Source organism: Giraffa tippelskirchi, chromosome 4 (genome assembly GCF_054371585.1).
Source record: "Giraffa tippelskirchi isolate mGirTip1 chromosome 4, T2T-mGirTip1v1.2.pri, whole genome shotgun sequence".
Taxonomy (NCBI): domain Eukaryota; kingdom Metazoa; phylum Chordata; class Mammalia; order Artiodactyla; family Giraffidae; genus Giraffa; species Giraffa tippelskirchi.
Window position 1 is genome coordinate 77,794,123 of NC_137278.1, and position 26,595 is coordinate 77,820,717.

Below are 26,595 nucleotides of genomic sequence, written 5' to 3' on the forward strand. Positions count from 1 at the left end.
GTTGCTTTCTTCAGTGCTTTGTTAGAATTCAGTTCTCTTTATCTTCAGAACCAGTCATGAGCTGCTTAATTTGAGATTTTTGGAAAGCAAATCATCCTTTTGGCAAAAAGGGGGAAAATGTGTCAACCATCTGGCTAAATCAAAGGCTTCAGCACTGGGCAGGGAGCTTGTGCACGGAAAGGTGGCAGTGTAGGGGGGAGGAAGAGCCCTGAACTGGGGTTCTAGTTCACCACCCTGCCACCAGCTGCTGACATGTCCTGGCCAATCCCTTAACCTTGTATTTTCTTCACCTGTTGGAACAGCATGAGTCTTGGTGGTGCTGAGCCATTAGGAGACTTTGCTAACCTCATGTAAACTGTTTGCCACCGCTTATTTGCAAAGGGCTTAAGACAAAAAGGCTTCTCTTCTGTCCATAGCTGGGATTCCAGCATTTATGGACATGTCTGATGGATTGATGTGTGTGCACATGTGTTTGACTAAAGTCCTATTCTAGGGGATTCAGCATAAGGGGCTGGGCAAGGAGCACTTGCTTTTAAAATGAGACATTAGTGTCTGGGGACAATATGGCAGCAGAATCTTGAGTTCATCTAGGCCCAGCCATCCTACCACAAAGGGGTTTTGTTTGTGAATTTTTAAGTGCTGTATTGGGACGTCCCTGGTGGTTCAGTGGTTACGAATCTGCCTGTCAGTACAGGGGGCAAGGGTTCGATCCCTGGTCTGAGAACTAGGATTCCACATGTCTCAGGGCAGTTATGCCCACGAGCCACAACTACTGAAGCCTGCACATCCTAGAGCCCATGCACTGCAACAAGAAAGGCCACCACAGTGAGAGGCCTGCACGCTGCAACTAGAGAAAGCCTTCAGACAGCAGTGAAGAGCTAGTGGAACCAAAAATATATAAATCAATAAAGTGCTGTATCAATAAACACTTGCTGGGGACGCTTCCTCCCACAGCCAGGTGTGACACAGAAGGAACAATACCCTTCTCATTTTGGAAGAAGGGTGTGCTCTTCCAAGGTGCAGGGCCAACTCTCAAGTCAATGGCACCATCATAGGATGGGAACCATGGCAGTGGCCATGACCACAGAGCTAAGTCATGATTACATATAAGCATCCTGAGAATTACAGGGAAATCTTGAAGGAGGGCAACCTATACAAGGTGAGACTTCCTGTCAACAGAAAGAGGCTTCAAGTTTTTGAAGTTTCAGTTCAGTTCAGTCACTCAGTCGTGTCCAACTCTATGTGACCCCATGGACTGCAGCACGCCAGGCTTCCCTGTCCATCACCAACTCCCAGAGCCTACTCAAACTCATGTCCTTTGCATCAGTGATGCCATCCAACCATCTCATCCTCTGTCATCCCCTTCTCCTTCTGCCTTCAACCTTTCCCAGCATCAGGGTCTTTTCCAAAGAGTTGCTTCTCCGCTTCAGGTGGCCAAAGTACTAGAGTTTCAGCTTCAACATCCGTCCTTCCAATGAATATTCAGGACTGATTTCCTTTAAGATTGACTGGTTGGATCTCCTTGCAGCCCAAGGGACTCTCAAGAGTCTTCTCCGACTCCACAGTTCAAAAACATCAATACTTCAGTGCTCAGCTTTCTTTATAGTCCAACTCTCACATCCGTACACAACTACTGGAAAAACCATAGCTTTGACTAGACGGGCCTTTGTTGGCAAAGTAATATCTCTGCTTTTTAATATGGTGTCTAGGTTGGTAATAGCTTTTCTTCCAAGGAGCAAGCATCTTTTAATTTCATGGCTGCAGTCACCATCTGCAGTGACTTTGGAGCCTCCCCAAAATAAAGTTTCTTCTCACTGTTTCCATTGTTTCCCTACCATGAAGTGATGGGACCAGATGCCATGATCTTAGTTTTCTGAATGTTGAGTTTTAAGCCAACTTTTTCATTCCTCTTTCACTTTCATCAAGAGGCTCTTTAGTTCTTCTTCACTTTCTGCCACAAGGGTGGTATCATCTGTGTATCTGAGGTTATTGATATTTCTCCTGGCAATCTTGATTCTAGCTTCTGCTTCATCCAACCCAGCATTTCTCATGATGTACTCTGCATATAAGTTAAATAAGCAAGGTGACAATATACAGCTTTGGCATACTCCCTTCCTGATTTGGAACCAGTCTATTGTTCCATGTCCAGTTCTAACTGTTGCTTCTTGACCTGCATACAGATTTCTCAGGAGGCAGGTCAGATGGTCTAGTATTCCCATTTCTTCAAGAATTTTCTACAGTTTATTGTGATCCACACAGTCAAAGGCTTTGGCGTAGTCAATAAAGCAAAAGTAGATGTTTTTCTGTAACTCTCTTGCTTTTTTGATGATCCAGCAGATATTGGCAATTTGATCTCTGGTTCCTCTGCCTTTTCTAAATCCAGCTTGAACATCTGGAAGTTCATGGTTCACATACTGTTGAAGCCTGGCTTGGAGAATTTTGAGCATTACTTTACTAGCGTGTGAGATGAGTGCAATTGTGCGGTAGTTTGAATAGTTTTTGGCATTGCCTTTCTTTGGGATTAAGTTTAGGTGGATTAAAACATTCAGCTTCTATGTAAGGGGATGTGTTGGAAACATGATTTTTGAACTCAGTTCTGGTTCTCATCTTCAGTATTTCTCAGAACGTGAGGACAATCCAAAGAAATCCTCATAATGATCACAATAATAGAGATAACTATCATTTGTTGAGTTACTTACCTTGTGCCAGGTGCTGTGATGAGCACTTGACATTCACAGTGAGTCTGAAGGGTGGGTGGCAGTACACCCAGTTTAAGATGAAGAATATGGAGAGAAGTTGATTTCTCAGACTCAGACAGTGAGCATTGATATTCAGATATGTCTGCTCCCAGATCTTATGCTCTCTCTACTCTACCACAGCACAACAAGAGGTGCTTTAGAATGGCCTTTTCACCATGTGTGACTGGATGCTCAGAAGTTGTGGCCATCACCAGGCAGCTACTATGTCAGAACCCTGAGCTGAGGATCTCAGTGACAGAGATGAGCCAGGGTAAGCCACCGCACAACCTTGCCATCATCTGCGAGGCCATGCTGCAGGCTCTGTGGCACTGCTCCAGGGCAGGAGGCAGGAGGAAGTGCCCCCACTGAATTACATTTCTGAGCATTTTTGTCATCATGACTGGACTTAAGTGAAGTGGTGAAATGGAAAGAAAATAATAACAACAGTGACAATGACAAAAATAACACCTAACGTTTATCCAATATCATTACATGCCAAGAACTGAGCAAAACACCTTATCAGTCTCTCTTTTAATTCTTATACCTTCTTGAGTTTATTGCTAATATCATTATTTTAAAATTGAGGAAACAGAGGCTCAGGGAGATTAAACCAGGTTGTTTGATGATAAAGTGCATAAGTGGGAGGCAGTCCCAGACCTGAGCCCAGGTGAGTGGAACTCCAAAGGCTTGGTGCTGTCATGAGCATTTCTCTAGAACTGCTATGTTTGGTGCCCTCTTCTCCCCCTTCTGAATCACCCGCATCTCCCTCCTGCTCTATATGTGGGACTTTTTCCCTTACCCCTGAAAGATCACTGGGCTCTAGTGAAACTCCAACTCTTTCCTCCCTAGTTATAACCCTGTGGGAGGCATTGTTTTCAGTTGCTTGCAGTTTAGAGTTGCAGAGGAAAAAGTTGAGATATTTTGGTATTGTTTTAAAATGTTTCTGCTATCATCACTGTTTATATTTACTCATACAGTAATTGGTCACAGAAAAAAAAACAGGTGATTTTTTTTGTAACCCCAAGAGGAGCTAAATAGCTTTCATCTTGGTTGATTTAACTATAATAAGCTCAGTGAAGTCATTGTGGGTTAAATATTACAAAATTCAATTTCCTATAGCAAATGAACAATGATTGGTAAATTTAATTTCCTACAATTGGCAGTTCAGTGAGTTTTATAGTTAGAGTTTCAAGGTTAGAGGTTGTATAATAATTAACCATTATAGTTAATACCAAAAGCCCACAAGACACCTTTGTGTACAAACTACTGAATTTTATGGTGACAAAATATAGAAAAAGTATAAATCTGACAAAAAAGCATTCTCTCCCTCCAATCTATCTTATGTTTGTATTCTTAGTGGCTTCAAGTTAAGTGACTGGTAAATACGAAAGTGTAATTATTAGCTCTGTACAGAGTATTCTCAAAGTCTCACGTCAACTTCTTAACCTCCCAAAGTTCTTCTATTAAAAAATTTGTGGCCTTTAAAAACATTTTATTTTTATTTTCTCCCCAGCTTTTTGAGATATAGTTAATGTATAATTTTGTGTAAGCTTAAGGTGTGCAAGATGATGATTTGATATATGTATATTAATATATTATAAAATGATCACCACAATAAAGGTTAGTTAACCCCTCCATCCGGAGAAGGCAATGGCACCCCACTCCAGTACTCTTGCCTGGAAAGTCCCATGGACGGAGGAGCCTGGTAGGCCGCAGTCCATGGGGTCGCTAAGAGTTGGACACGACTGAGTGACTTCACTTTCACTTTTCCCTTTCATGACTGGAGAAGGAAATGGCAACCCACTCCAGTGTGCTTGCCTGGAGAATCGCAGGGACGGTGGAGCCTGGTGGGCTGCCGTCTATGGGGTCGCACAGAGTCGGACACGACTGAAGCGACTTAGCAGCCGCAGCAGCAGCAGCAACCCCTCCATCATCTCAAATAATTACCATTTTTTGTGGTGAGAACATTTAAGATCTACTCTTTTAGCAACGTTCAAATACATAATACAGTATTGTTAATTATAGTCACCAAGTTGTACCTTAGGCCCCAGAGCTTTAATTTTAGTCAGTGGTTAATTGAAGAACTTAGAGTCTTTAATATTTATTTCTATAGTGTAAATTTAAAAGACATTTTTACTTGCTTCTTGTTGAGAAACAATAACTTTGATCTCCACATAAAGGAGTTTTGAGAATTACCCAAATAATTACCCAAATTATTATTTTTCTGTGGCAGGACAGGGAATGACTTTTCTTATGGTTTCTGAAATCATGATATCCAGAGGTCCTTCCTGATGCTGGCCCAGCAGGTCATGCAATATGAGTACTGTTTTCTCAAAGCTTAAACATTGTGAACAAAGAGCACTGGTGACCATGTGCAGAGGTTGGGAACATAAGTGATGGTGTGCATCGGGGTTGCCATAAGGTTGCGTGAGCCAGAACATGAAGCAGAGGGGACTACTGAGTCCCAGGAGAGTGCCCATACAGACTTGAGTTTCTTGATACTTTACTCCTTTAATATATTCTGTAAAAAACTATATTGATTGTGTGATCTAGACACTTTGCTAGTATTATGGATATAAAGGTAAGTATCCTCAAGTGATTTACAGTTTAATGGGGAAAATAGATAATTATTAATAAACGAGCAGTTATGAAAAGGGGTGCTAAGTGTTATGATACAGAAAGTTTATGATATTGGGAGAACAAAGCAGGGGGATTCAAGACTCATCAAATGAAGGCCAGGAAGTAGCATTATCCGAGGTCTGATGAATGAGAAGAGAGTTGCCAGTTGAAGGAGGAGTTGAGAGATGAGGGTTCCATACAGTGAGTTCTTGTCTGAAGTCCTAAGAGCAAAAGAGAACGTGGTCGTCAGGAGGAAGTAGCTGTTGGGTGTGACACAGGGAAGGGAGAAGGAGATAAGGCTGGAGCAATACCATGGCCCCATCAGAGGCCGTGGTAATGTTAGACTTCATTTGAAAGATGCTGAAAAATTACTGAAGGGTTTTAAGATAGAAAATGGTGTGGTGAGAGTCACATTTTAGAAAATCTCAATAAGAGGTCTTGAAAGAATGGATTGGAAGAGGCACAGTTAGGGGCAGAGAAACCAATTAGGAAGCGACTGCAGATTTCCAATTGATAGATGTTGGGGGTCTGGACTAAGGCAGTGTCACTGGAAATGAAGATAGTTTGAAGGACTTTGAGAAGGTGAAATAGATGTGGTGAGAAATTTAATGTGGATATGAGGAAGGAGAATAGCCAAGGGTGGCTGGTGTATGAAAGTGTTGTATACATATTCAAGAACAAGTTCGAGGCAGGAGGATGATAGTTCAGTTTTGGACTTGCTGAATTTGGGTCCTAGTGGGGCAAGTGGGATTGTTGAGTAGGAGGTGGGTTCATGGGTCTGGAGCTTGAGAGAGTGGTGTGGGCAGGTGATACAGATGGTAACTGAAATAATGGGAGAGAGTGGTGTGGGCAGGTGATATAAATGGTAACTAAAATAATGGGAGAGTGTATGAAGGGAAAAAGAGAAGTAAGTTTAAGGAATGAACGTTTGGACGACAGGCAGAAAAAGAGGAAGGTCCTGTGATCAGAGTGTAGGAGGAAAACCACAGGAGCCTGGGCTGCGGTAAAGAGTGTGCAGTAAGGGAGAGGTTAATAGTATCAAATGATAAGGATGACTCAACTAAAATAAGGAGTGAAGAATGCCGGTAAGAGTCAGCACAGAGGTAGACATCGGCATCTTTGGTAAGAGCAGTTAAAGTGCAGTGATGGGCCAGATGTCAGATTCTTTTGGGATGAGTGGAAAGGAGAGGAAATGGAGGCAGGGAGTGTAAGCACACTCCTTCAGGAGGAGAAGGACTATATTCTGAAGAGGCCACAGGGCTAAAGGAGCATATTTTACCTCTTAATGGGAAGCAGCCAGTAGATGAGAAAGCTTGAAGATGCAGGAAAGAGATGAGATAATCAATAAAATGAAGTGAAGGTGGATACTATCCAGAAACTAAGGGGTGGGGCTGGTCTGTAGCAAGGCAAACCTTTGTACAGTGGGTGTGAAGTAGGCAGATATGAATACAGATGTGAGCATTTTGAAGATGTGGGAGCCAGAAGTTGTGAAATGCAAGTGAGAAGTGGTAGTCTTTGGTAGTCTTATACTTGTGGGTTAATGTTAAAGAACACACTTCCTTATTTCTTTTCATGCACTTCATGAAATATTGTCAGAGATGCTATCAATGAGCTTTCTTATGATGCTTATCTTTTGTTGCTTTTGCTGTTGAAGCAGATTCTCCTGATGAAGAAAATGAGATGGGAGAACTCTGTAAGCAATAACCTCTTAGTTCTAAGTGAAAAAAGAGAAGGGTCTTGGCAAATCCCAGGATTATGGCAGTTAATATACGGCCTTCCAGTCTGGCTGGCCCTCCTTTGGCTACCAGCTTAGTTTAACACCTGCCAGGATGTCAATCATATGGGCTAAAGTTGACTGCAACCACTGACACTCTCCTAACCTTCTACCATTTAGCTTTAGCCAGAACATCTTAAAGATCAATTAAGACAATACTTTTAAAAGCTCTTTGAAAATTGTAGATAATTAGAAATATAATGGCATTAGATGATTCAGTTCAGTTCAGTCGCTCAGTCGTGCCCGACTCTTTGTGACCCCATGAATTGCAGCACGCCAGGCCTCTCTGTCCATCACCAACTCCTGGAGTCTACCCAAACCCATGTCCATCGAGTCGGTGATGCCATCCAACCATCTCATCCTCTGTCGTCCCCTTCTCCTCCCGCCCCCAATCCTACCCAGCATTAGGGTCTTTTCCAATGAGTCAACCCTTCGCATGAGGTGGCCAAAGTATTGGAGTTTCAGCTTCAACATCAGACCTTCCAATGAACACCCAGGATTGATCTCTTTTAGGATGGATTGATTGGATCTCCTTGCAGTCCAAGGGACTCTCAAGAGTCTTCTCCAACACCACAGTTCAAAAGCATCAATTCTTTAGCGCTCAGCTTTCTTCACTGTCCAACTCTCACATCCATACATGACCACTGGAAAAATCATAGCCTTGACTAGACGGACTTTTGTTGGCAAAGTAATGTCTCTGCTTTTAAATATGCTCTCTAGGTTGGCCATAACCTTCCTTCCAAGGAGTAAGCGTCTTTTAATTTCATGGCTGCAGTCACCATCAGCAGTGATTCTGGAGCCCCAAAAAATAAAGTCTGACACTGTTTCCACTGTTTCCCCATCTATTTGCCATGAAGTGATGGGACCAGATGCCATGATCTTAGTTTTCTGAACATTGAGCTTTAAGCCAACTTTCTCACTCTCCTCTTTCACCTTCATCAAGAGGCTCTTTAGTTAGATGATTATGTAAGGCAATATAAAGTGGTAGAAAACAGTTATATAGAAATTAGTTGTATGATTTTATTTGATTGCCTTAACCTCACTGAGAGTCCCTTGGACTGCAAGGAGATCCAACCAGTCCATCCTAAAGGAGATCAGTCCTGGGTGTTCATTGGAAGGACTGATATTGAAGCTGAAACTCCAATACTTTGGCCACCTGATGCAAAGAGCTGACTCATTTGAAAAGATCCTGATGCTGGGAAAGATTTAGGGCAGGAGGAGAAGGGGACGACAGAGGATGAGATGGTTAGATGGCATCACCAACTCGATGGACATGGGTTTGGGTGGACTCCGGGAGTTGGTGATGGACAGGGAGGCCTGGTGTGCTGCGGTTCATGGGGTTGCAAAGAGTCGGACATGACTGAGTGATTGAACTGAACTGAACTGAACCTCACTGAAACCCTTCCCATTGAGCTTCTTGCTTCTAAAGTAGCCTTTTTCTACCAGTCTTGTAGAATTATTGTCGGTGTTCAAGGCAGTGGTTTTCAGTGTGGCTGATCTTGTCCGTTGGGAATAATTTTGGAGTAAGCAGGACACATTTTAGTTGTTGTAGTAATGGGGAAATGGTGGTCTTTGGTGAGGTGGAGAGATTCAGGAATTTTGAGCATCTCATGTGCATTTGATGATCCACAGAGAATTTTTCTGGATTGAATGGCAGTTGCATGTTTAGTTTTTTTAAGAAAATGTTTTCCAGAGAGTCTGTATCATTTTACTTTTTCAGTAGCAGTGTATGAATGATCCAGTTTCTCTACAGTCTTGTCAGCATTGGATGTTGTTACTATTTCTTAATTTAGTCATTCTGATAGGTGTGTAAAGATATCTAACTGTAGTGTTTACATTTCCTTAGTGGCTAGTGATGTGAAAATCTTTTTGTGTGCCTATTTGCCATCTGTATGTCTTCCATGGTGAAATATCTATTCAAGTCTTTTCTTTGTTTTCTAGTTGGATTATTTATTTCTTTAGGGTTATATTTGAGAGGTTTTTTTTTGTATATTCTAGATACTAGTCCTTTACTGGATATGTGGTTTGCAAATATTTTCTCCCAGAATGTAGCTTGTCTTTTCCTCCTCTTAAAGAGTTTTTTGTTGAGTAAACTTAAAAATTTTGATGAAGTGTAATTTATTGACTTTTTTTCCTTTTATGGATTCTGCTTTTGGAATCAAGTTGGAGCATTCTTTGCCTAATTCTAGATCCTGAAGATTTTCTCTTAAGTTTTCTTTCTAATGTTCATAGTTTCATGATTTATGTTTAAGTCTGTGATTCATTTTAAATCAATTTGTGTAAGATGTAAGACTTAGATCAGGGTTCTTTTTTTTGACCTATGGATGTCCAATTTCTCCAGCACTATTTGTTGGGTTATTTTTGCTCCTTTTCAAAAATCAGTTGGGCATATTTGTGTGGGTCTATTTGCGCATGTTTTACTCAATTCCATTGATCTGTGTGTTTCTATCTCCACGAGTACCATTCAGTTTTGATTATGATAGCTATATAGTAAGCCTCAAAGATGAGTAGATGGATTCCTACCACTTTATTTTCTTTCTCAAAATGTTTTGTCTATTCTAATACTTTGTCTTTCTGTATACATTTTAAGAATAATGTTTTCTATAGACACAAAAACATCTTTCTAGGGTTTTGATAGTAATTAAAACTGTATGTCAGTTTGGGGGAAATGAACAGCTATGTTGAGTCTTACAATTCATGACCATGGTATGTCTCCCTATTTATTCAGGTCTTCTTTGGTTTCTGTTATCAACATTATATAGGTTCCAGCATAGAAGTGTGGTACATGTTTTGGAAGATTTATACCTAAGTATTTCATTTTTGAGTTACTTTAAGTGGTATTGTGTTTTAAATTTTGGTATTCACATGTCCATTGCTAGTATGTAGAAATACAGTCAATTTTTGTTTGCTTATATTGTATCCTATAACCTTCCTGAGCTTGAGGAGATAGTTTATCAGTTTTTCTTGGATTTTCTCTATAGATAATTATGTCACTGTAAAATAGGGATGGTATTATTTCTTTCTTTCTGATCCATATACCTTTCACTTTATTTTCTTGCCATGATACATTGGCTAGAACTTCTTTAAGTATATTAGCTGTAAGTGTATTGTAGGTGTTCTTTATCAAGCTTAGGAAGACCTTCTCTATACCTATTTTTCTGAGGGTATTTTTTTTTTTAAGTCATGAATGGGTGTTGACTTTTGTCCAGTATTTTTCTTTGTTCACAGATGTAATCATATATTTTTTCTTTTTTAGCCTGTTGATATGGTAGATTACATTGATTGATTTTAGGATATTGAACCAGCTTCTGTCCCTGGGATAAACCCCACTTGATCATGGTCGATAAGTTTTTCATATTACTGAATTCCATTGCTAATATTGTGTTTGTAGATATTTATCTATAATTTTCCTTCTTTTTTTCTTTTTTTAAATACTGTCTTTGTCTGGTTTTGGTTTCAGGGTGATACTAGTTTCATAAAATGAATTGGAAAGTGTTCCTTTCTCTTCTGTTTTCTGGAAGAGGATGTATAAAATTGATGTTAATTCTTAGGCATTTGGTAGAAGTTTCCAGTGAAATCATCTAGGTTTGTATTTGTTCTTTATTATTTCTTCTTCTGCTTTATTTGGGTTTATTTTTTCTAATACGTGCATTTAGTACTATAAAATTCTTTGTTCTGTCCCACAAATTATGTCATATCATGTTTTCATTTCTGCTCAAATAGTTTTTCATTTTCCATGAGATTTCCTCTTTGATCTATAAATTATTTACCAGTGTGTTGTTTAGTTTCCAAGTGTTTTGAGATTTTCCTGTTATATTGGTTATTGATTTCTAGTTTAATTCCATTTGGGTCACAGAACACACTCTATATGATTTTAATTCTTTTAAATTTGTTGAGGTTCATTTTATGAGCCAGGTAAGGTCTATTTTGGCATATGTTCTGTGCACACTTGAAAAGGATGTGTATTCTGCTGCTGTTAGGTAGAGTGCTCTATAAATGCTGATTATATTGTTGGTTAATGGTAATGTTGAGTTCTTATTTATCCTTGCTGATTTTTTTGTCTAGATGTACTAGCAATTGTTCATTGAGGGGTGTTGAAGTCTCTAGATATACTTGAGGAATTGTCTGTTTCTGCAAAAACTCAATCAGTTTTTGCTTTACGTATTTGGCAGCTGTGTTGTTTGGTATGTTTACATTTAGGATTGCTGTGTTTTATTGGTTGATTGATCCTTTTAAACATTGTATAATGTCACTGTCTGACTTTGGTAATTTTTTTGCTTTGAAATCAGCTTTATCTGATATCAAAAGAGCCACTCCATCTTTCTTTTGATTAGTATCTTGCATGTGTTGCCTTAAAGGTCCAGGAGCAAGTGATGAGAATGAAAACAGAACACTAAATCTGGTGCAGTGGGTCAGGGGACCTGCAGCCTCTATTGGACTGAGGTGCAGAGTCCACTCTGAGTCCAGCTTTTATACCTAATTGCAGACCACAAAGCTTTCTTTGATCTATCTTTCCCAAGACACTCCATTGACATAGTCCAAATCTCCTTGTTTTTACCCCAGGCCGTTCCCTTCTGGGATAGTCTTGGGAACAATCAGCAAGTGTGTAGGCAGTGCTCAGACCTGACGCCAACCCGGTGTTCCAAGGTCCATGATCCAAGGTTCCAAGGTTCATGATCCCGGTCATACTCCCTTCTGGGTCTGGCCTTAGGGTCTGTAACAAGGCTATTATTCTAAGAAAAACATGAAAAGTAATCATCAACACAGTTTCTTGATATATGCGGTTTTTCTAGGTGCTATTTCTGTGATATTTCTCAAGGCTGTGAAAGTGCATTATTAGAAATTCCCACTACGTGCATGATGTATTTTTCCCATCCTTTGACTTTCAGCCTTTTACTTTCAATCATACTGTTTACATTTAATGTAATTATTATTATGCTAAGTTTAAATCTGTCATTTTTTCTTTTGCTTTCTGTTCTACCTCTGTGTTTAAAGTTTTTTGTTTCTTTGTTATTTTTTCTTGCCTTCCTGTGGGTTATTTGAACATTTTGTAGAATTCCATTTTGATTTACCTATAGTGTCCTTAAGTGTTTCTCTCTGTAGAGTGTTTTTAGTGTTGTTTAGGTGTGATGTCACACACACACACACACACACACACATCTTATCATAGTCTGCTGGTGTCATCATTTTGCCAGTTTTGCATGAGGTATAAAAATCATGCCTTTATGCCCCTTCCTTTATGCCCCTTCTCCCCCTATTTATAATGAAATGAAAGTTTCAGTTTAGTCACTCAGTCACGTCTGACTCTTTGCGACCCCATGGACTGTAGCCTGTCAGGCTCCTGGTCCATGGGATTCTCCAGGCAAGAATACTGGAGTGGGTTGCCATTTCCTTCTCCAGGGGATCTTCATGACCCAGGGAATGAACCTGGGTCTCCTGCATTGCAGGTGGATTCTTTGCTGTCTAAGCCACCAGGGAAGCCCTATTTAGAATAAAGATGTCTTAAGTATTTCCTCTGTATACATTTAGAACCATATCAGGCAGTATTATAATTTCTGCTTCAACCATCAAATATAACTTAGAGGACTCAAAAGTAGAAGGAAAGAGATTGTATTTACCTATATTTTTGCTTACTATGTTCTTTCAAAGGGTATTTCTTCACCCCTCTGGAGATAGACAAGGTGAAAAACACGTAACTCATCAAAGATAGTGACTGAACCTGAAATAACTTTTTCCTCGGAAGCTGCCATTTCCCTCAGGAACTCTCACTGGAATCTCACTCTCTCATGTGATTCATGTTTTTATATGCTGTGTGGGGATTTGGCTTTCTGTTTATGGAGTTTGGATAAATACAACCAGGCTACGCACTTAGCTAGTGTCTCAGCAGGCGCCAGAGAGACAAGTTCGTCAAATGTAAATTAACATATATAATCTAAACATACTTCCAGTAACTGGTTTAATATGTGCTCTGTTGACAAAGAAGTCTCCCAGGTAATAAATATTGAATGCTGGGAACAGAAATATAAACTCCAGCTAAAGACTTAGCTCTTGTCTCGTTGGGCAAAGAGACAAAGTGGTCTTTTGCTATTTCTTTTAAAAACCCTGAATGATTTGCTAACTAGATACAAGAAACATAAAAATGCTATGATCTCTTTTAATTGAATTCTCATTAAAGAGAAGTTTAAGAATAAAAAATGAGTATATTAGTTCATCTTAGGATAATTATATGTAGTTATCATATATGTATATGTAGTTATCATATATGCATTGAAATATATTTCAATAAGTGAACTCACTTCTTTTGAATAATTGGCCCAGTGCTATAGAGAAACCCTGGAGAAGGAAATGGAAACCCACTCTAGTATTCTTGCCTGGAAAATCCCATGGACAGAGAAGTCTGGCAGTCTACAGACCATTGGGTTGCAAAGAGTTGGACACGACTTAATGACTAAACAATAGAGAAAGCCAGTGTATTTATCCATTTATTTATTATCAAGATGTAATTGACATATAACATTGTATTAGTTTTAGGTGTGCAACATAATTACTTGATATATGTATATATTCAAAATATATATTCCTTGTGGCAAGAACTTTTGCCATCTACACTCTTAGTAAATTTCAGTTGTATAATACAGACTTGTTCACTGTAGTCACCATGATGAGTATTTTATCTTTAGGACATATTTATAGAAATTGTCTTAATAACTAAAAATGTTTAAAGTATGGAAGATATGAATGGATGAACAGGGTTTATACTTTGAAGAACTAATAATTAATGATTAAGACTAGCAACCTAGACAGCATATTAAAAAGCATAGACTTTACTTTGCCAACAAAGGTCTGTCTAGTCAAGGCTATGGTTTTTCCAGTAGTCATGTATAGATGTGAGAGTTGGACTATAAAGAAAGCTGAGTGCTGAAGAATTGATGCTTTTGAACTGTGGTGTTGGAGAAGACTTTTGAGAGTCCTTTGGACAGCAAGGAGATCCAACTGATTTTCCTAAAGGAAATCAGTCCTGAATATTCATTGGAAGGACTGATGTTGAAGCTGAAACTCCAGTACTTTGGCCACCTGATGTGAAGAGCTGACTCATTTGAAAAGACCCTGATGCTGGGAAAGATTGAGGGCAGGAGGAGAAGCGGATGACAGAGGATGAGATGGTTGGATGGCATCACTGACTCAATGTACATGAGTTTGAGTAAACTCTGGGAGTTGGTGATGGACAGGGAGGCCTGACATGCTGCAGTCCATGGGGTCACATAGAGTTGGACACAACTGAGCGACTGAACTCAACTGAACTGAAGACTACCAATGAGAAATCCTGACACATTGGCTTTAAGGAAAAGACAAGAGAATTGTCATTGTTAGGCTCAATGTTGACATGCAAGGAAGTGTCTCAAATACTGTTATTTTATTACTCAAAGTAATATTTTCATTTATCATGTTAGTGCCATTAGTTTGTCAAGAAAGCCTTTCTTTTTATAGTTAGGGCAAAATCAAACCTCAAATTAGAGTATATTTGAATCAAAGCCTCTCAACAGTGGGATGATCGACGTTTTGGGTTGGGTGATTCTTTATCATGGGGGCTGCCCTGTACAATGCAGAGTGTTCAGTAGTGTCCTCTACCTATTAGATTCTAGTATCAACCACTCCTGCCCATCACTTCCCCCATCCCGGGAATGACAAATAAAAATGTCTGCAGGCATTGCTGAACACCCTTTGGGGACAAATTTGCTTCTGTTTGAGGACCATTGGTCTAAATTATTGGAAAATTCAAAATAGTGCAGTTAAAATGTAGAACATCTATTCTACAATGAACATGAAAGGAAAGATGTCTTTAATTCAGAGTCAATGATGTCTAAATAGAACACACTTGACAGCATCTGGGGATCTCCATTTTCATGCTCATCCAAGGACTGAATTGGCATGACCATAGCAGACTATTTTGTTTACATATACTTCCATTGTCCTCTTTTCCCTGGCTTGGTTTTGTAGATTACCTGTCTGGTTCAGGATAACTCAGAGCAGAGTGTACCCCACTGTATTCACCGTAACAGTTCAAGGATATCTGTGTTGGTTACATACATTGTTGATTTAATTACTGTGGCTTTGAATAAAGAGTTTGGCCTTGTTCTTTCTGAATAAATGCTTTATTGACCTTTTCCTTGTAGCTCTTCATCACCTTAATGACACACTCACTAATTTCAAAAAGACTAATTCCCCTCTAAAGGCTAATAATTTCAATAAACTGTTTTGATCGACGTAGGATTTGTAAGTCTTTGCCAGTTGGGCTAATTGTTCACTCAAGGCTTTTAATTGTTCCCTGACAAATTTATTTTTTAAGAAGCATTGAACTAGCCTTTCTTTTGCTCATTAGGTGGTTGGCAGCTTCCCAAAGTAAGCAGGGGTTGACATCTGGTATGTGGTACTTAGTACACTGGAGATTTTTGCCATCTCTTTGATATTACTCATTGTTCCCTTTACTTCTTTAGGCCAAGGTTTGTTCCTCTTGGGATGCTCCTTGATTTTTAATCTAGGCCAGTAACACAACTTCAGGAGCCCAAGTGAGGCTTAGGGCAGTGAAAGCCATCAACTTTTGTTTTTGCTGGGTCTAGTTGAATCATTTTGATGTAGACTAAGAAAATGACCAGGGTGGGACATGTTCAGTCAAAGGTTTGAGTGCGTAGAGGGTGCTTTGGAGGAGATGTTTTGGTCTGCCTGGGACTGAGGGGTTTTCTAGAACATGATGCTTTCATTGCTAAAGTCAGGAAAGTCCCAAGCAAATTCGAATGAGTTGGTCATCCTAGGAACACTACTGTAATCCTGGTGTCTCAGGATTTAGCAGCCTGCAAACCAACATATGACCACATAGTCATCAATGCCTGAAAAATGGATAGCTCTGAGTCCATACATCATGACTGCAAGAAATTAGTCCCTTGAATGTCTCCCAGATTTTTCTAGGAGTCTTCAGAGAGTGATTAATATATTGAGAAATGAGGGCTCCTCTCTCTCTCTCCTCACCCTCTGCTTTTCTCTCTTTTTTTCCTTCCTTAACTTTCAAGCAGTGCCCTGCAGCCTGCAAACTACCTACAGAAGTACATACCTCCATACTGCCACTGTTGCAAGTGTCTGAATAAATGATCAACCCCCTGACCTGGTTTTTCTGCCACTTTGCTGAGGATAGTTTTCTCCCAAGGGAGGTCCCAAATCCTTCAGGCTATTCACAGACCCCAGGGTGTGACAGGTCCTTTAGTTCTTGGGTTTCCTCCTCTTTTCTCCAATCGCCTGCCCACCCCAGCTCCTTTCCTTCCATTATATTTTCTTCCCACCTGTACCTGTTCTCAGATATTTCTGCACCTTTAAAATGGAGAATCACAACCCCCCACCCCACCCCTCCATGCAACACCAGTCCACGCAATGGAGGTGGGTGGGGTGGGGACTTGGTCTCCCTCATCTCACTCACTCATTCACAAGCTTCTTTTGTGCTCAGCCAAGTTGCTGGGGAGGATTTTCCAACCTGACCAAGAGTTTCCTCTCAATCTCTAACTGTCTAATTAAAACCAGTGTAGGCTATCCCGAGCCCCTGTGGTTGTATGGCACCAGTCAGAGAACTTATACTCAGACCCAGAGTTACCAGGAAGCCATCTGGATAAGCAGCAGGCGGTCAGGGACACTGTCCATGAGCTGCATCAGTGCTGAGTGTCAATGAGCACTGGTGAGTTTCAAAGCACTGAATTAGGGCTGGTAGTAGTGACTCTCATTTCCCCACTAACCACTCCGATCCTAACTTGAATCATTTTCATATCTTTTGTGAAGACAGAGGATGAAAAACAAACTGTTCATTAGAAGGATTTTGGCTACAAATAGAGAAAATTCTGATTCAACCTGGCTCAAACCAATTGAACATTTATTGTAGTATATAACAGTGAATCTGTAAGAAGGACAAGCTTCAGAGTTGAGTGACTCAGTGGCTTAGAAATATCAACAAGGAGCCAGGTCATCTCCATATCTGCAATATATAACCCATACGTTGTTTCATCTTTGGACTAAGGAATGGTGAGCAATTTGAACCATAATCAGGAAAAAGTCAAAGCAGAGGTTTTCAATTGGTTGTTTTGGGTTCTCAGGCTGTAAAAATCAGTGAAGTCAGGGGAGAGGAAAGACATGTTTAAGGATAATGCTGTGTGCCTGGAATTCTGCACAGATACTTTTAATTATTGACCAGAAAATGGTTATATGGCCACACCTAACTGCAGGGGAGACTGAAATTTCAACTACTGTGGCTACTGGGGGATGACTAGATGTCTCTGTCCCAAGGATTAAATAAGTAAGTGTTTGTAAAGCCATTAGCACAGTGGCTTGTACAGAGTAGACACTCAGTGTGAACTATAGTTTTTACCTCTTAGTTAAATCAGGAGCAGACAGAGTATCAAAGGGAGGATGGGGTGAGGGTGGGAAGTGAGCCCTGTGCTACCTGTTAAAAAATTGTTTTATTGAAGTAAAGCTGATTTATGGTATTGTGTTAATTTCTACTATATAACAAATGACTCAGTTATATGTATGCATTCTTTTTCCTATTCTTTTCCGCTATGGTTTATCCTAGGATACTGAATATAGTTCCCTGTGCTATACAGTAGGACTTCATTGTTTATCCATTGTATGTATAATAGTTTTCATCTGCTAATTCCAAACTCCCACTCCGTCCCTCCCTCCCTCCTCCCTAGCAGTCCTGAGCTGTTTTTAAAGTGAGAGAAGCTTCTTCTACACTCCTTGTGATGGAGGTATGGAAAGGAAGTAAGTTTGGCCAGAGATGGGAGGTTTACAGTTGCTTTTTTAAGTTTCTGTCTTGAAAATTGGTGTTTTAGAGATACATAGTCAAAATGGAAATGTGCTAAACCAGGCACAGGGAAAAAGGGTATAAATAAGACTGAAATGTGTTCTAATGTCTTAAAGAACTTTTATGTATATTTACATAGTGACCTAGGAATGTTTTTCTACTAAAAATTCTGAGAGAGAAGTAGGTAATATGTATGAAAGTCTTTAAACGCTTAGGAGGAATGGAGCTATGCAAATCTGAAGAGTGGGCATTATTAATAACGACAGTAGTTTTAATATATGTCACGCACTTTGCCCTTCAAAAGACTGGGATTTAACGCGCACAAGGCAACGTGTTGGAAACATGAGCTCCCAGTGGGGTAACCCGCCCTTTCCTAGTGATTAGTGCACCTCCTTTATCTGGGGCAAAATGGAGGATTAGCGGCTACTTAGTTATCTCACTGTTTAATCACTGGGCCAGAAACATTCCTCTTTTCTCTGTTTCTTTTTATCCTCTTTGCTTCTCCTCTACCAGCGGGGAAAGAGTACATGTCCCTTTAAGCCCCAATTTCCTTTTCTCTTCCTCTCAAATCCTTTGAGGAGTTCTGGCTTTTGCTAGAGGCCTAACTTCGCTAGCAAAGCCAGTATTTTCTCAGGGCTCCTGTTTTTCTTCTTTGAAAATGGAGCAATAGAGCCCGTCCCTAGTGTGTGCTTGGAACTAGGACTCTGATCATGCTAGGGGTGGAGGGAAGAACATTGAATCTGGAGGTAGAGTAAGTGTTTCCTGCTTATTAGTGCGGTAATTTTGGGTAAGCCATGCTATGAAAGTGCTTCGGCATCCACAAAGGTCTATACAAATTTTATCATCTTACAGGGCAGAGTGGGTTCCAGCCGGCCAGGCAAGTGGAGATACAGGAACACACTGTAGTTGATCCTACTTACAAATGCCAGAGCTTGTTTCTTTCTGCAAGTGGTTTTCCCTTCTTCAGGAGTATGGATGTTTCACAATCATCCCTTTATTTAACACTTCCCTCAGATAGTTTTTTGTGCACCTACGAAGTGTAGGGTAAACATGAGGCACTAGGTACAACAATCCCTGGCCTAGAGGAACATGGTCACGTGGGGGAGACAGGTAACAAACAAGTGAACAGGTAGATTTGTAATTCCAGATTGTGATGTGCTATGAAGGGAACTGACAGGGCTGTGGTTGAGGACCCTGGGATGTGGCATGAAGGGAGCTCTACTGGCTCTTTCTAGGATGTGGTTCTCTGAGCTGGAAGGAACCCTGGACATCGTTGGTCTTTCCTCTCATCCTTGGTTGGACCACTGTTTAAGGATCCCAGACTCGGGAGAGCTAATCTTGTTTTAGAAGAGCTGCCCTCAACACCAGGCTTCCCTATTGTCTCAAGATGGTATAGATTCTGCCTGCAATGCAGGAAACCCGGTTTTGAGCCCTGGGTCAGGAAGATCCCCTGGAGAGGGGATGGCAGCTTACTCCAGTATTCTTGCCTAGAGAATCCCATGGACAGAGGACCCTGGCGGGCTACAGTCCATAGGGTTGCAGAGTCGGACAAAACTGGAGCGACTTAGCACTCATGCACAACCATTGTCCCATTGCCTGCTGTCTGGGGATGAGGACATGCTGCTACCTTGTCCCCTCCCTGGGATCTGCCACCTCAGTGGTTCCCACCACCTGTGTCTCCCACACAACAGAGGAGAGAGACTCCTATCTCACCAGGGAAGATTCGTATCTCATCTTGCCTAAGCTCCACCCTCTGTAGCCACCGGGCCAGCTTCTGGGATGCCAGCTCCCAGGCCTGCAGGCTGAGTCAATCAATGCCAGAAACAGTCGTTTTGGGAGCTGCCTAGTTTTTTTAATCAGGAGGCTGATGAAGTCTGCTTCCTGTTCATGCTCGCCTCCCTGGGACAACTTGGCACCATCTGAGGTGGCCCACTCAGCCCCGCCTTTCTGGACGAGCTGCCCTCCAGGGAGCCAGCTGGAAGCTTTTTGGCATTTATTACCTTTTTCAGCTTTGAAAACTCTGCCCACTGAAATGGACTGAGTAATCACCATGAAATAGATCCGGGCAGTCACATCTGAATAGAAATGAAAATAAAATGTTAAGTGGCAGGTGTTTACATGATCTTGCTACTCTGGGGGTCTAGTTGATCCAGTTTTGGTTGGCAAAGAGGAAGACCCCTTGAGAGGCCCTGTGGTGTTCTGAGTTGGATGGACACCCTGGGCTGGATGTCACAATATTTGGACTTTGTTCCTAACCAGATGGAGACTTTAGGTAAATTACTTCACCTCTCTGATCTCAGTTCCCTTAATTGTAAAATGAGGAGTATGGGCTGGATGACTTACCTAGCCCTTTCTACATCAAATAATGTAATTTCACATAGCATTTTCAGATAGTCATTGAAAACAATACTTTCCAGTTTCTGTCCTTTTATTCCCCTTCCTTTCTTTCTTTCTTTCAATAAAGAGTGGCCAGGAAAGGAAAATCAGAGGTTAGTTCTCTGCTAGTGAGATACCGTGTGACTCCATAGTTTTTATAGATTGGTGATTTAAATTCTTTGTCTGAAACTGATGTATGATTTCTGCACAACTGAAAGCCTTGCCTTGATCCTCCCAGACTGGCCTCTGGCCTTTTCTGCATTGGTGTATGCTCAGCTGTATCCCACTCTTTGTGACCCTATGGTCTGTAACCCTCCAGGCTCCTCTGCCCATGCAATTTTCCAGGCAAGAATACTGGAGCGGGTTGGCATTTCCTACTCCATTGGTGGGTTCAGGAAAGTGATCCAATTATTTCCCCAGTCACCATCAGATAAGAAGGGGAAGCCGGGCATCAGTGGGCAGGCCAGACTGGTGGCCAGGAATTGGAATTGTTGGCATCTGTGTAGCTGGCACATGTGCCTAACACCACCTTCTTCAAATGCTCTTCCAGCTCTGTCCTACTCTGTGTCTGTTCCCTCCCAGCCTGGAAGGACAGAGGGGAAGGAGGCCAGCGTCCTTATTTGTGCTCCCGAGGGCCTTGGCAGCTGGTCTAGTCCAGGACTGTGCCTTCCCACACTCTGGCCCTCACTGTGCTCTGGAAACACTGTTCTACTACTGATCCCTTTGGTTCCAGGGATTAATTCATGCGATGGTTTCCTGCTGGGTGCGTTTCTTCTCTTAATCCTGCCCAGGTTTCTACAAATACTCCCATGTCAGGTAAATTCTGTTTCTTGTCAAGTCCCTAACTGTTATGACATCCAAAGAGTACATGAAAAGTGACCAGGAATTAAGATACTATTCATCTGTGTGTCTCGACTATGGCTGAACTTTAGGCTCTCCAGGGAAGTTTAAAAAAACACTGAGCTTGGGTTCTATCCCTAGAGATTCAGATTTAATGGTCCAGCTTAGAACTTAGGAATAATATGTTTAAAACATGTACAGCCTGAGTATGAATCAACCAATACCATTGGTTGGTATTAATTGTTGGGGCTGGGGAAATCGATATCTTTTCCCTGAGAATCAGAATTATTTCCTTGGTTATAGATGTTCACTCTTTTTCAAGTTTTTATGATATAAATTTCATACCTACACAAAAGTAGGGGGAGGAGAGCAGTTAATATGCATATACCCATCACCCAGATTCATCAGTCATCAAATCATAGCCTGTATGATGTATCATTTTAGTTGTACCATTTTATGCATTGAATGTGTATGTTTAAAGATGATTGCTTGTTTTTTGCACGTTTTTGGGTCTTTGTCTTTTTATTGTTGATTTGTAGAAATTATTTACATGTGCTAAATACAAGATTTTTGTTTTTGTTGTTATTTGATCACATATGTATGCTGAAAATGGTTTTTCCCAGTCAATGACTTGTCTTCGTTTTCTTAGTAATGTCTTTTGATGAACAGACATTTAAAAATCTTCATGAGGTTTTAATTTATCAATTTCTTTCTCTTATGATATGCGATTTTTATGTCTGGTCCAAGGAGATTTTGCCAACCCTGAAACCGTGAAGGTATTTTTCTGATTTATTCTAGAACTATTCGATTTTGTGCTTTACTTTTGGGTCTCTGATCCATTTTGAGTTAATTTTTGTATATGGGGTGAGATTAAGTTGAGGTTCATTTTTTTTCTATCTAGATACCTATTTCCAGCACCATTTTAAAAAAAAGAACCTCTTCACCCTCTGAATTGGGTTGGTAAAATTCATTTGTTGAAGTTGATTTGGTTTATGTGTGTGCTTATTTCTGTATTCCTTATTCTGCTCCATTTTACCAATTTGTCTGTCCCTATTCAGTACCATACTATATTGATTACTATGGCAAGGTTAGCAAGGAGATCAAATCAGTCAATCCTAAAGGAAATCAACCCTGAATATTCATTGGAAGGACTGATGCTGAACAACAACAGCTTTATTGTTGTTTAGTTGCTAAGTTGTGTCCGACTCTTTTGCTTCTCCATACACTGTAGCACACCAGACTCCTCTGTCCATAGGATTTCCCAGGCAAGAATACAGGGATGGGTTGCCATTCCCTTCTCCAGGGGATCTTCCCGACCTAGGGTTTGAACCCGAGTTTCCTGAATTGCAGGCGGTTTCTTTACCACTGAGCCACCGGGGAGGCCCTTAGGAGCATTCCTGGCCTCTATTTACTAGATGTTGGTAGGAACTGTCACCCCTCATGATAATCAGAAATGCTCCAGACATTGCCAAATGTCTTCTGGGGTCAAAATTGCTACTAGTTGAGAACCACTGCCCTGCGGTGTTAGGGATTAGCTATCAAATGACTGCATTTTAAAGCTCTTTGAAACACTTCCTTTCTGTGTGGTTATGTCATCAAGCTGGTACATACTCAGATCCATTTGGTTAATTTTGCTTTGGAATCTTAACTTTGCTTTAATTTTTAATGTGTTTTATAATTGTATAAAATATTTATATGGTTTCGAAGTCAAATGTATAAAACAAAATATAGTTGCAGAAATCTAGCTGCTAATTCTATATCTTCCACCTAGGTTTTTACCTACTGTGGTTAAGTAACCGTGAAGAAAAAGTTTGTTTTACTCCTCAGCTGTAAGTTTGTTTCTTTCTCGATCTTCCTTTCGTTCCCTCCCTTCCTTCCTTCTCCTCATATTCCTTTTCTTCACCTTCTCCTCCTTCTTTGATTATTTTTTCCCTTTCAGTTTTATGGAGATATAATTGACATACAGCACTTTATTCATTTAAGGTGTACAGCATAATGATTTAACTTACATACATTATGAAGTGATCACCACAATACGTTTAGTGAATGTACCTCATCTCATATAATTGCAAAAGAAAAAGAAAACATTATTCTCCTTCATGAGGAGCACTCTTAGAATTTACTTAACCATTTTCATATATAACATGCAGCAATGTTAATTATATTTATCATGTTGTATGTTATATCTCTAGTACTTATTTATCTTATACCTGAAAGTTTGTACCCTTTGACCACCTTCATTCTATTCCCCCTCCCCCTACTCCCTACCTCTAGAACCACAAATCTGTTCTCTTTTTGTGTGAGTTTGTTTGTTTTAAAGTATAATCTACCTATAACACTATATTAGTTCTTGGTGCACAATATAGTGTTTTGATATTTCTGTACATCTTAAAATGATCACCATTCTTTTTTTTAATATAAAAAGGCCACTGTTTTTTAAAAATTTTAATTAGAGGATAATTACTTCATAATATTGTGATGGCTTCTGTCATATGTCAACATGAATCGGCCACAGGTATACATACGTACCCCGCCCCCGTCCTGAATCCGCCTTCCTCTTCCCTCCCCATCCCATCCCTCTAGGTTGTCACAGAACCTTGGGCTTTGGGTTCCCTGCATCATACATCAAACTCCCACTGGCTATCTGTTTTACTTATGGTAATGTATAAGTTTCAGTGCTATTCTCTCAAATCATCCCACCCTCTCACTTCCCCCACTGTGTCCAAAAGTATGTTCTTTATGTCTGTGTCTGCCTTGCTGCCCTGCAAATCTGGCCTGCAAATTTGCCCTGCAAATCATTACTATTGTTCTAGATTCCATATACATGCATTAATATATCTGTCTTTCTGACTTCCTTCACTCTGCATAATAGGAAAGGGGCCACTCTTAACAGGACAAGGAAGAGGATGGGTGTGTCATCCAGGGTACATCCAACACAACATATGCCGACCTAGAGAGTGTGTGTGTATATCTGTGTGTGTGTTTCAGTGATTTGACACACACTGTACAGACTCTCTAGTTGCCTTCCTCATTTTGTCAGCAGTTGTCTGTGTCACTCGGGGTTCCAGCAGGAAACAGATGCCTTGCAAATGGGGTAGTCGAGAAGACCTTAGTAGAAGCAGTACTTGTAGTGGTGTGGGCAGGGTTAAGGGAAACCACTAAGGGATGGGGCATCACGCCAGGGCTGGGAGCCTAGGAGCCATTCTATGTGTGGCCTGAGGAGCAAGGGAGGCAGTGGTTGTGGGAGCCCAGAGAGGGTGACTTTATGGAGAGGGTTGCCTTTGTTAGCTGTGCAAACCCAGCTCAGCTGACTTGGTAGGGAGGGAGCTAGGTGATTTTAAAATCTGATTTTCTTTTCTTCTTTCCTTCTAATACCCAAATGGTGCTTCTTTTTTTTTTTTAATGAAGAATTAATTTTTATTTTTATTTATTTTTTAAAATTAGTTTATTTATCTATTTTTTAACTTTATAATATTGTATTGGTTTTGCTATACATTGACATGAATCCGCCATGGGTGTACATGTGTTCCCCTTCCAGAACCCCCCTCCCACCTCCCTCCCCATCCCATCCCTCCGGGTCATCCCGCTGCGAATGGTGCTTCTTAACCTCTGGATCTAACTGCAGCCAAAGGGCAAGAGAATGCACTGATACAGCGTATACTTAACCTGTTGCTGCAAAGAGGCGGATGGAGAAAGGTAGAGAGTAGATTTGAAGGGTAAATGGGAAATAATCGGCACATTACTTGTTTCAGCCGCTTGTATGGAGGAAGGAAATCAGCATCTATGGAGCAGTAACCTTCTGATAGGCTCAGTGCCAGACAGTTTACGTATCCCATTCCTGTAGTATTGATACACCGTTCCTTGTTCCTATGCCTCGGGGGGAGAAGTGGGATTCAAAACCTGTGCCATCTCATTTCACAGCCATTCTGTGCATTTCACCATGATGACCCTAGTAACATATGCTCGGGGAGCCAAACAGGGAAGGAGGACTTCTGCTGCCTTCTGTGAACATTCTGTCCTACAGCAGAGAATAATGAAAAAATAGGGAAGAGGTGGCTTACTCGAGGAAGATGTCTTCTGTGCATTGAGGGATAGCATAGGGGTGATAAAAACTTGCTTGCAAAAAAGGGGAACTGGAGGAAAGGGCGATTGAGTGCTTGTCAATGGTTAGCACGTTCATCACAGTGTCTTTGGGAAGTGAATTATTTCCTGGTCCTTTTTTCATGGAATCGTACCTGGCATTCATGGAGGCTTGAGGGTCTATGGATGGAAACATGTTCCAATATAATTGGTTCCTTTGTGATATAATGTAGTTTATTTGTGCACTTATAGACTTTACTGACTGATGTAGACATCCCACCGTACAAAAAAGATTAATAACCCCGATGTGACAACAAATTCAACATTTTGGTTAGTAATAGAGGACTTCATTTCTAATGAGAATATGATTAGAAGCCTTGCATCCCTTGTATAGGGTGTCCTCAGTCGTGTCCGACTCTTTGTGACTTTATGGACGATAGTCCACCAGGCTCCTCTGTCCATGGGATTCTCGAGGCAAGAATACTGGAGTGGGTTGCCATTCCCTTCTCCAGGGGATCTTCCTGACCATGGGATTGAACCTGTGTCTCCTGCATCTGGCCACAATCTAGAGACAGATTTCCTCTTCTGTAAAACGATGTGGTCAGGTTCCATGGGTGCCTAAGGTTCATTCTGGCTATGACACTGAATCTATGAAGCTGAAAGTGAAAAATGGGAACATGAGGATAAGAGAGAACACAGTGCTGGTTGGTTTGAGGGAATAATAAAGAGATTTTACCACAGATAAAATTTTGCATTTATTAAATTAACTTAGTTACTTACCATTGCTAAATGAAAAAGGAGCTATTGTTTTCCTGAAGACTGAACACAGTATCTGACTAATTCTTGTGGATAGGAAAGGTAGTTTGTAATTTTTTAGTATGACCACTAGGTGGCGCAATTGTTCCACATTGTTAGTAAAAACGATTCTGCCTTTTTAGGTGAAGTAGGTTTTCAGCGACGCAGCAGCAGCAGCAGGTTTTCAGGGAGGATGCTGAACCTGCAGCTCCTTAAGGAGAAATATACAGTGGCCATAACCAGGAAGGACTTCAAGAACTATCTAATTCAATCCCTTTTATTTTATTTTAATTGCACTCTTTTATTTTATTTATGTGGCATATAAATATATTTTAACTGTAAGAGAATTAAGTTTTATATTGATATATGCCCCTCTTCCCCTGCTCCTTCCTGGAGGTATGCTCATACCCTGCCCCAGAGAAAACTCATCGTTAACCCTTTGGGGTATATCTTTTATGTCCTTCTTTTGTACTATACACATAGGTATATGTGCAGTCATTTCTTAATGAACATTCATGCAACATCCTGATTTT

At 40.6% G+C, this 26,595-nt stretch overlaps 1 long non-coding RNA gene across 1 annotated transcript in view; it reads left to right on the forward strand.

The window, feature by feature from the left end:
- Positions 1-26,595, forward strand: part of LOC145503533 (uncharacterized) — a 289,346-nt gene that overhangs the window by 13,522 nt on the left and 249,229 nt on the right. The gene's annotated exons all lie outside the window — the stretch shown is intronic.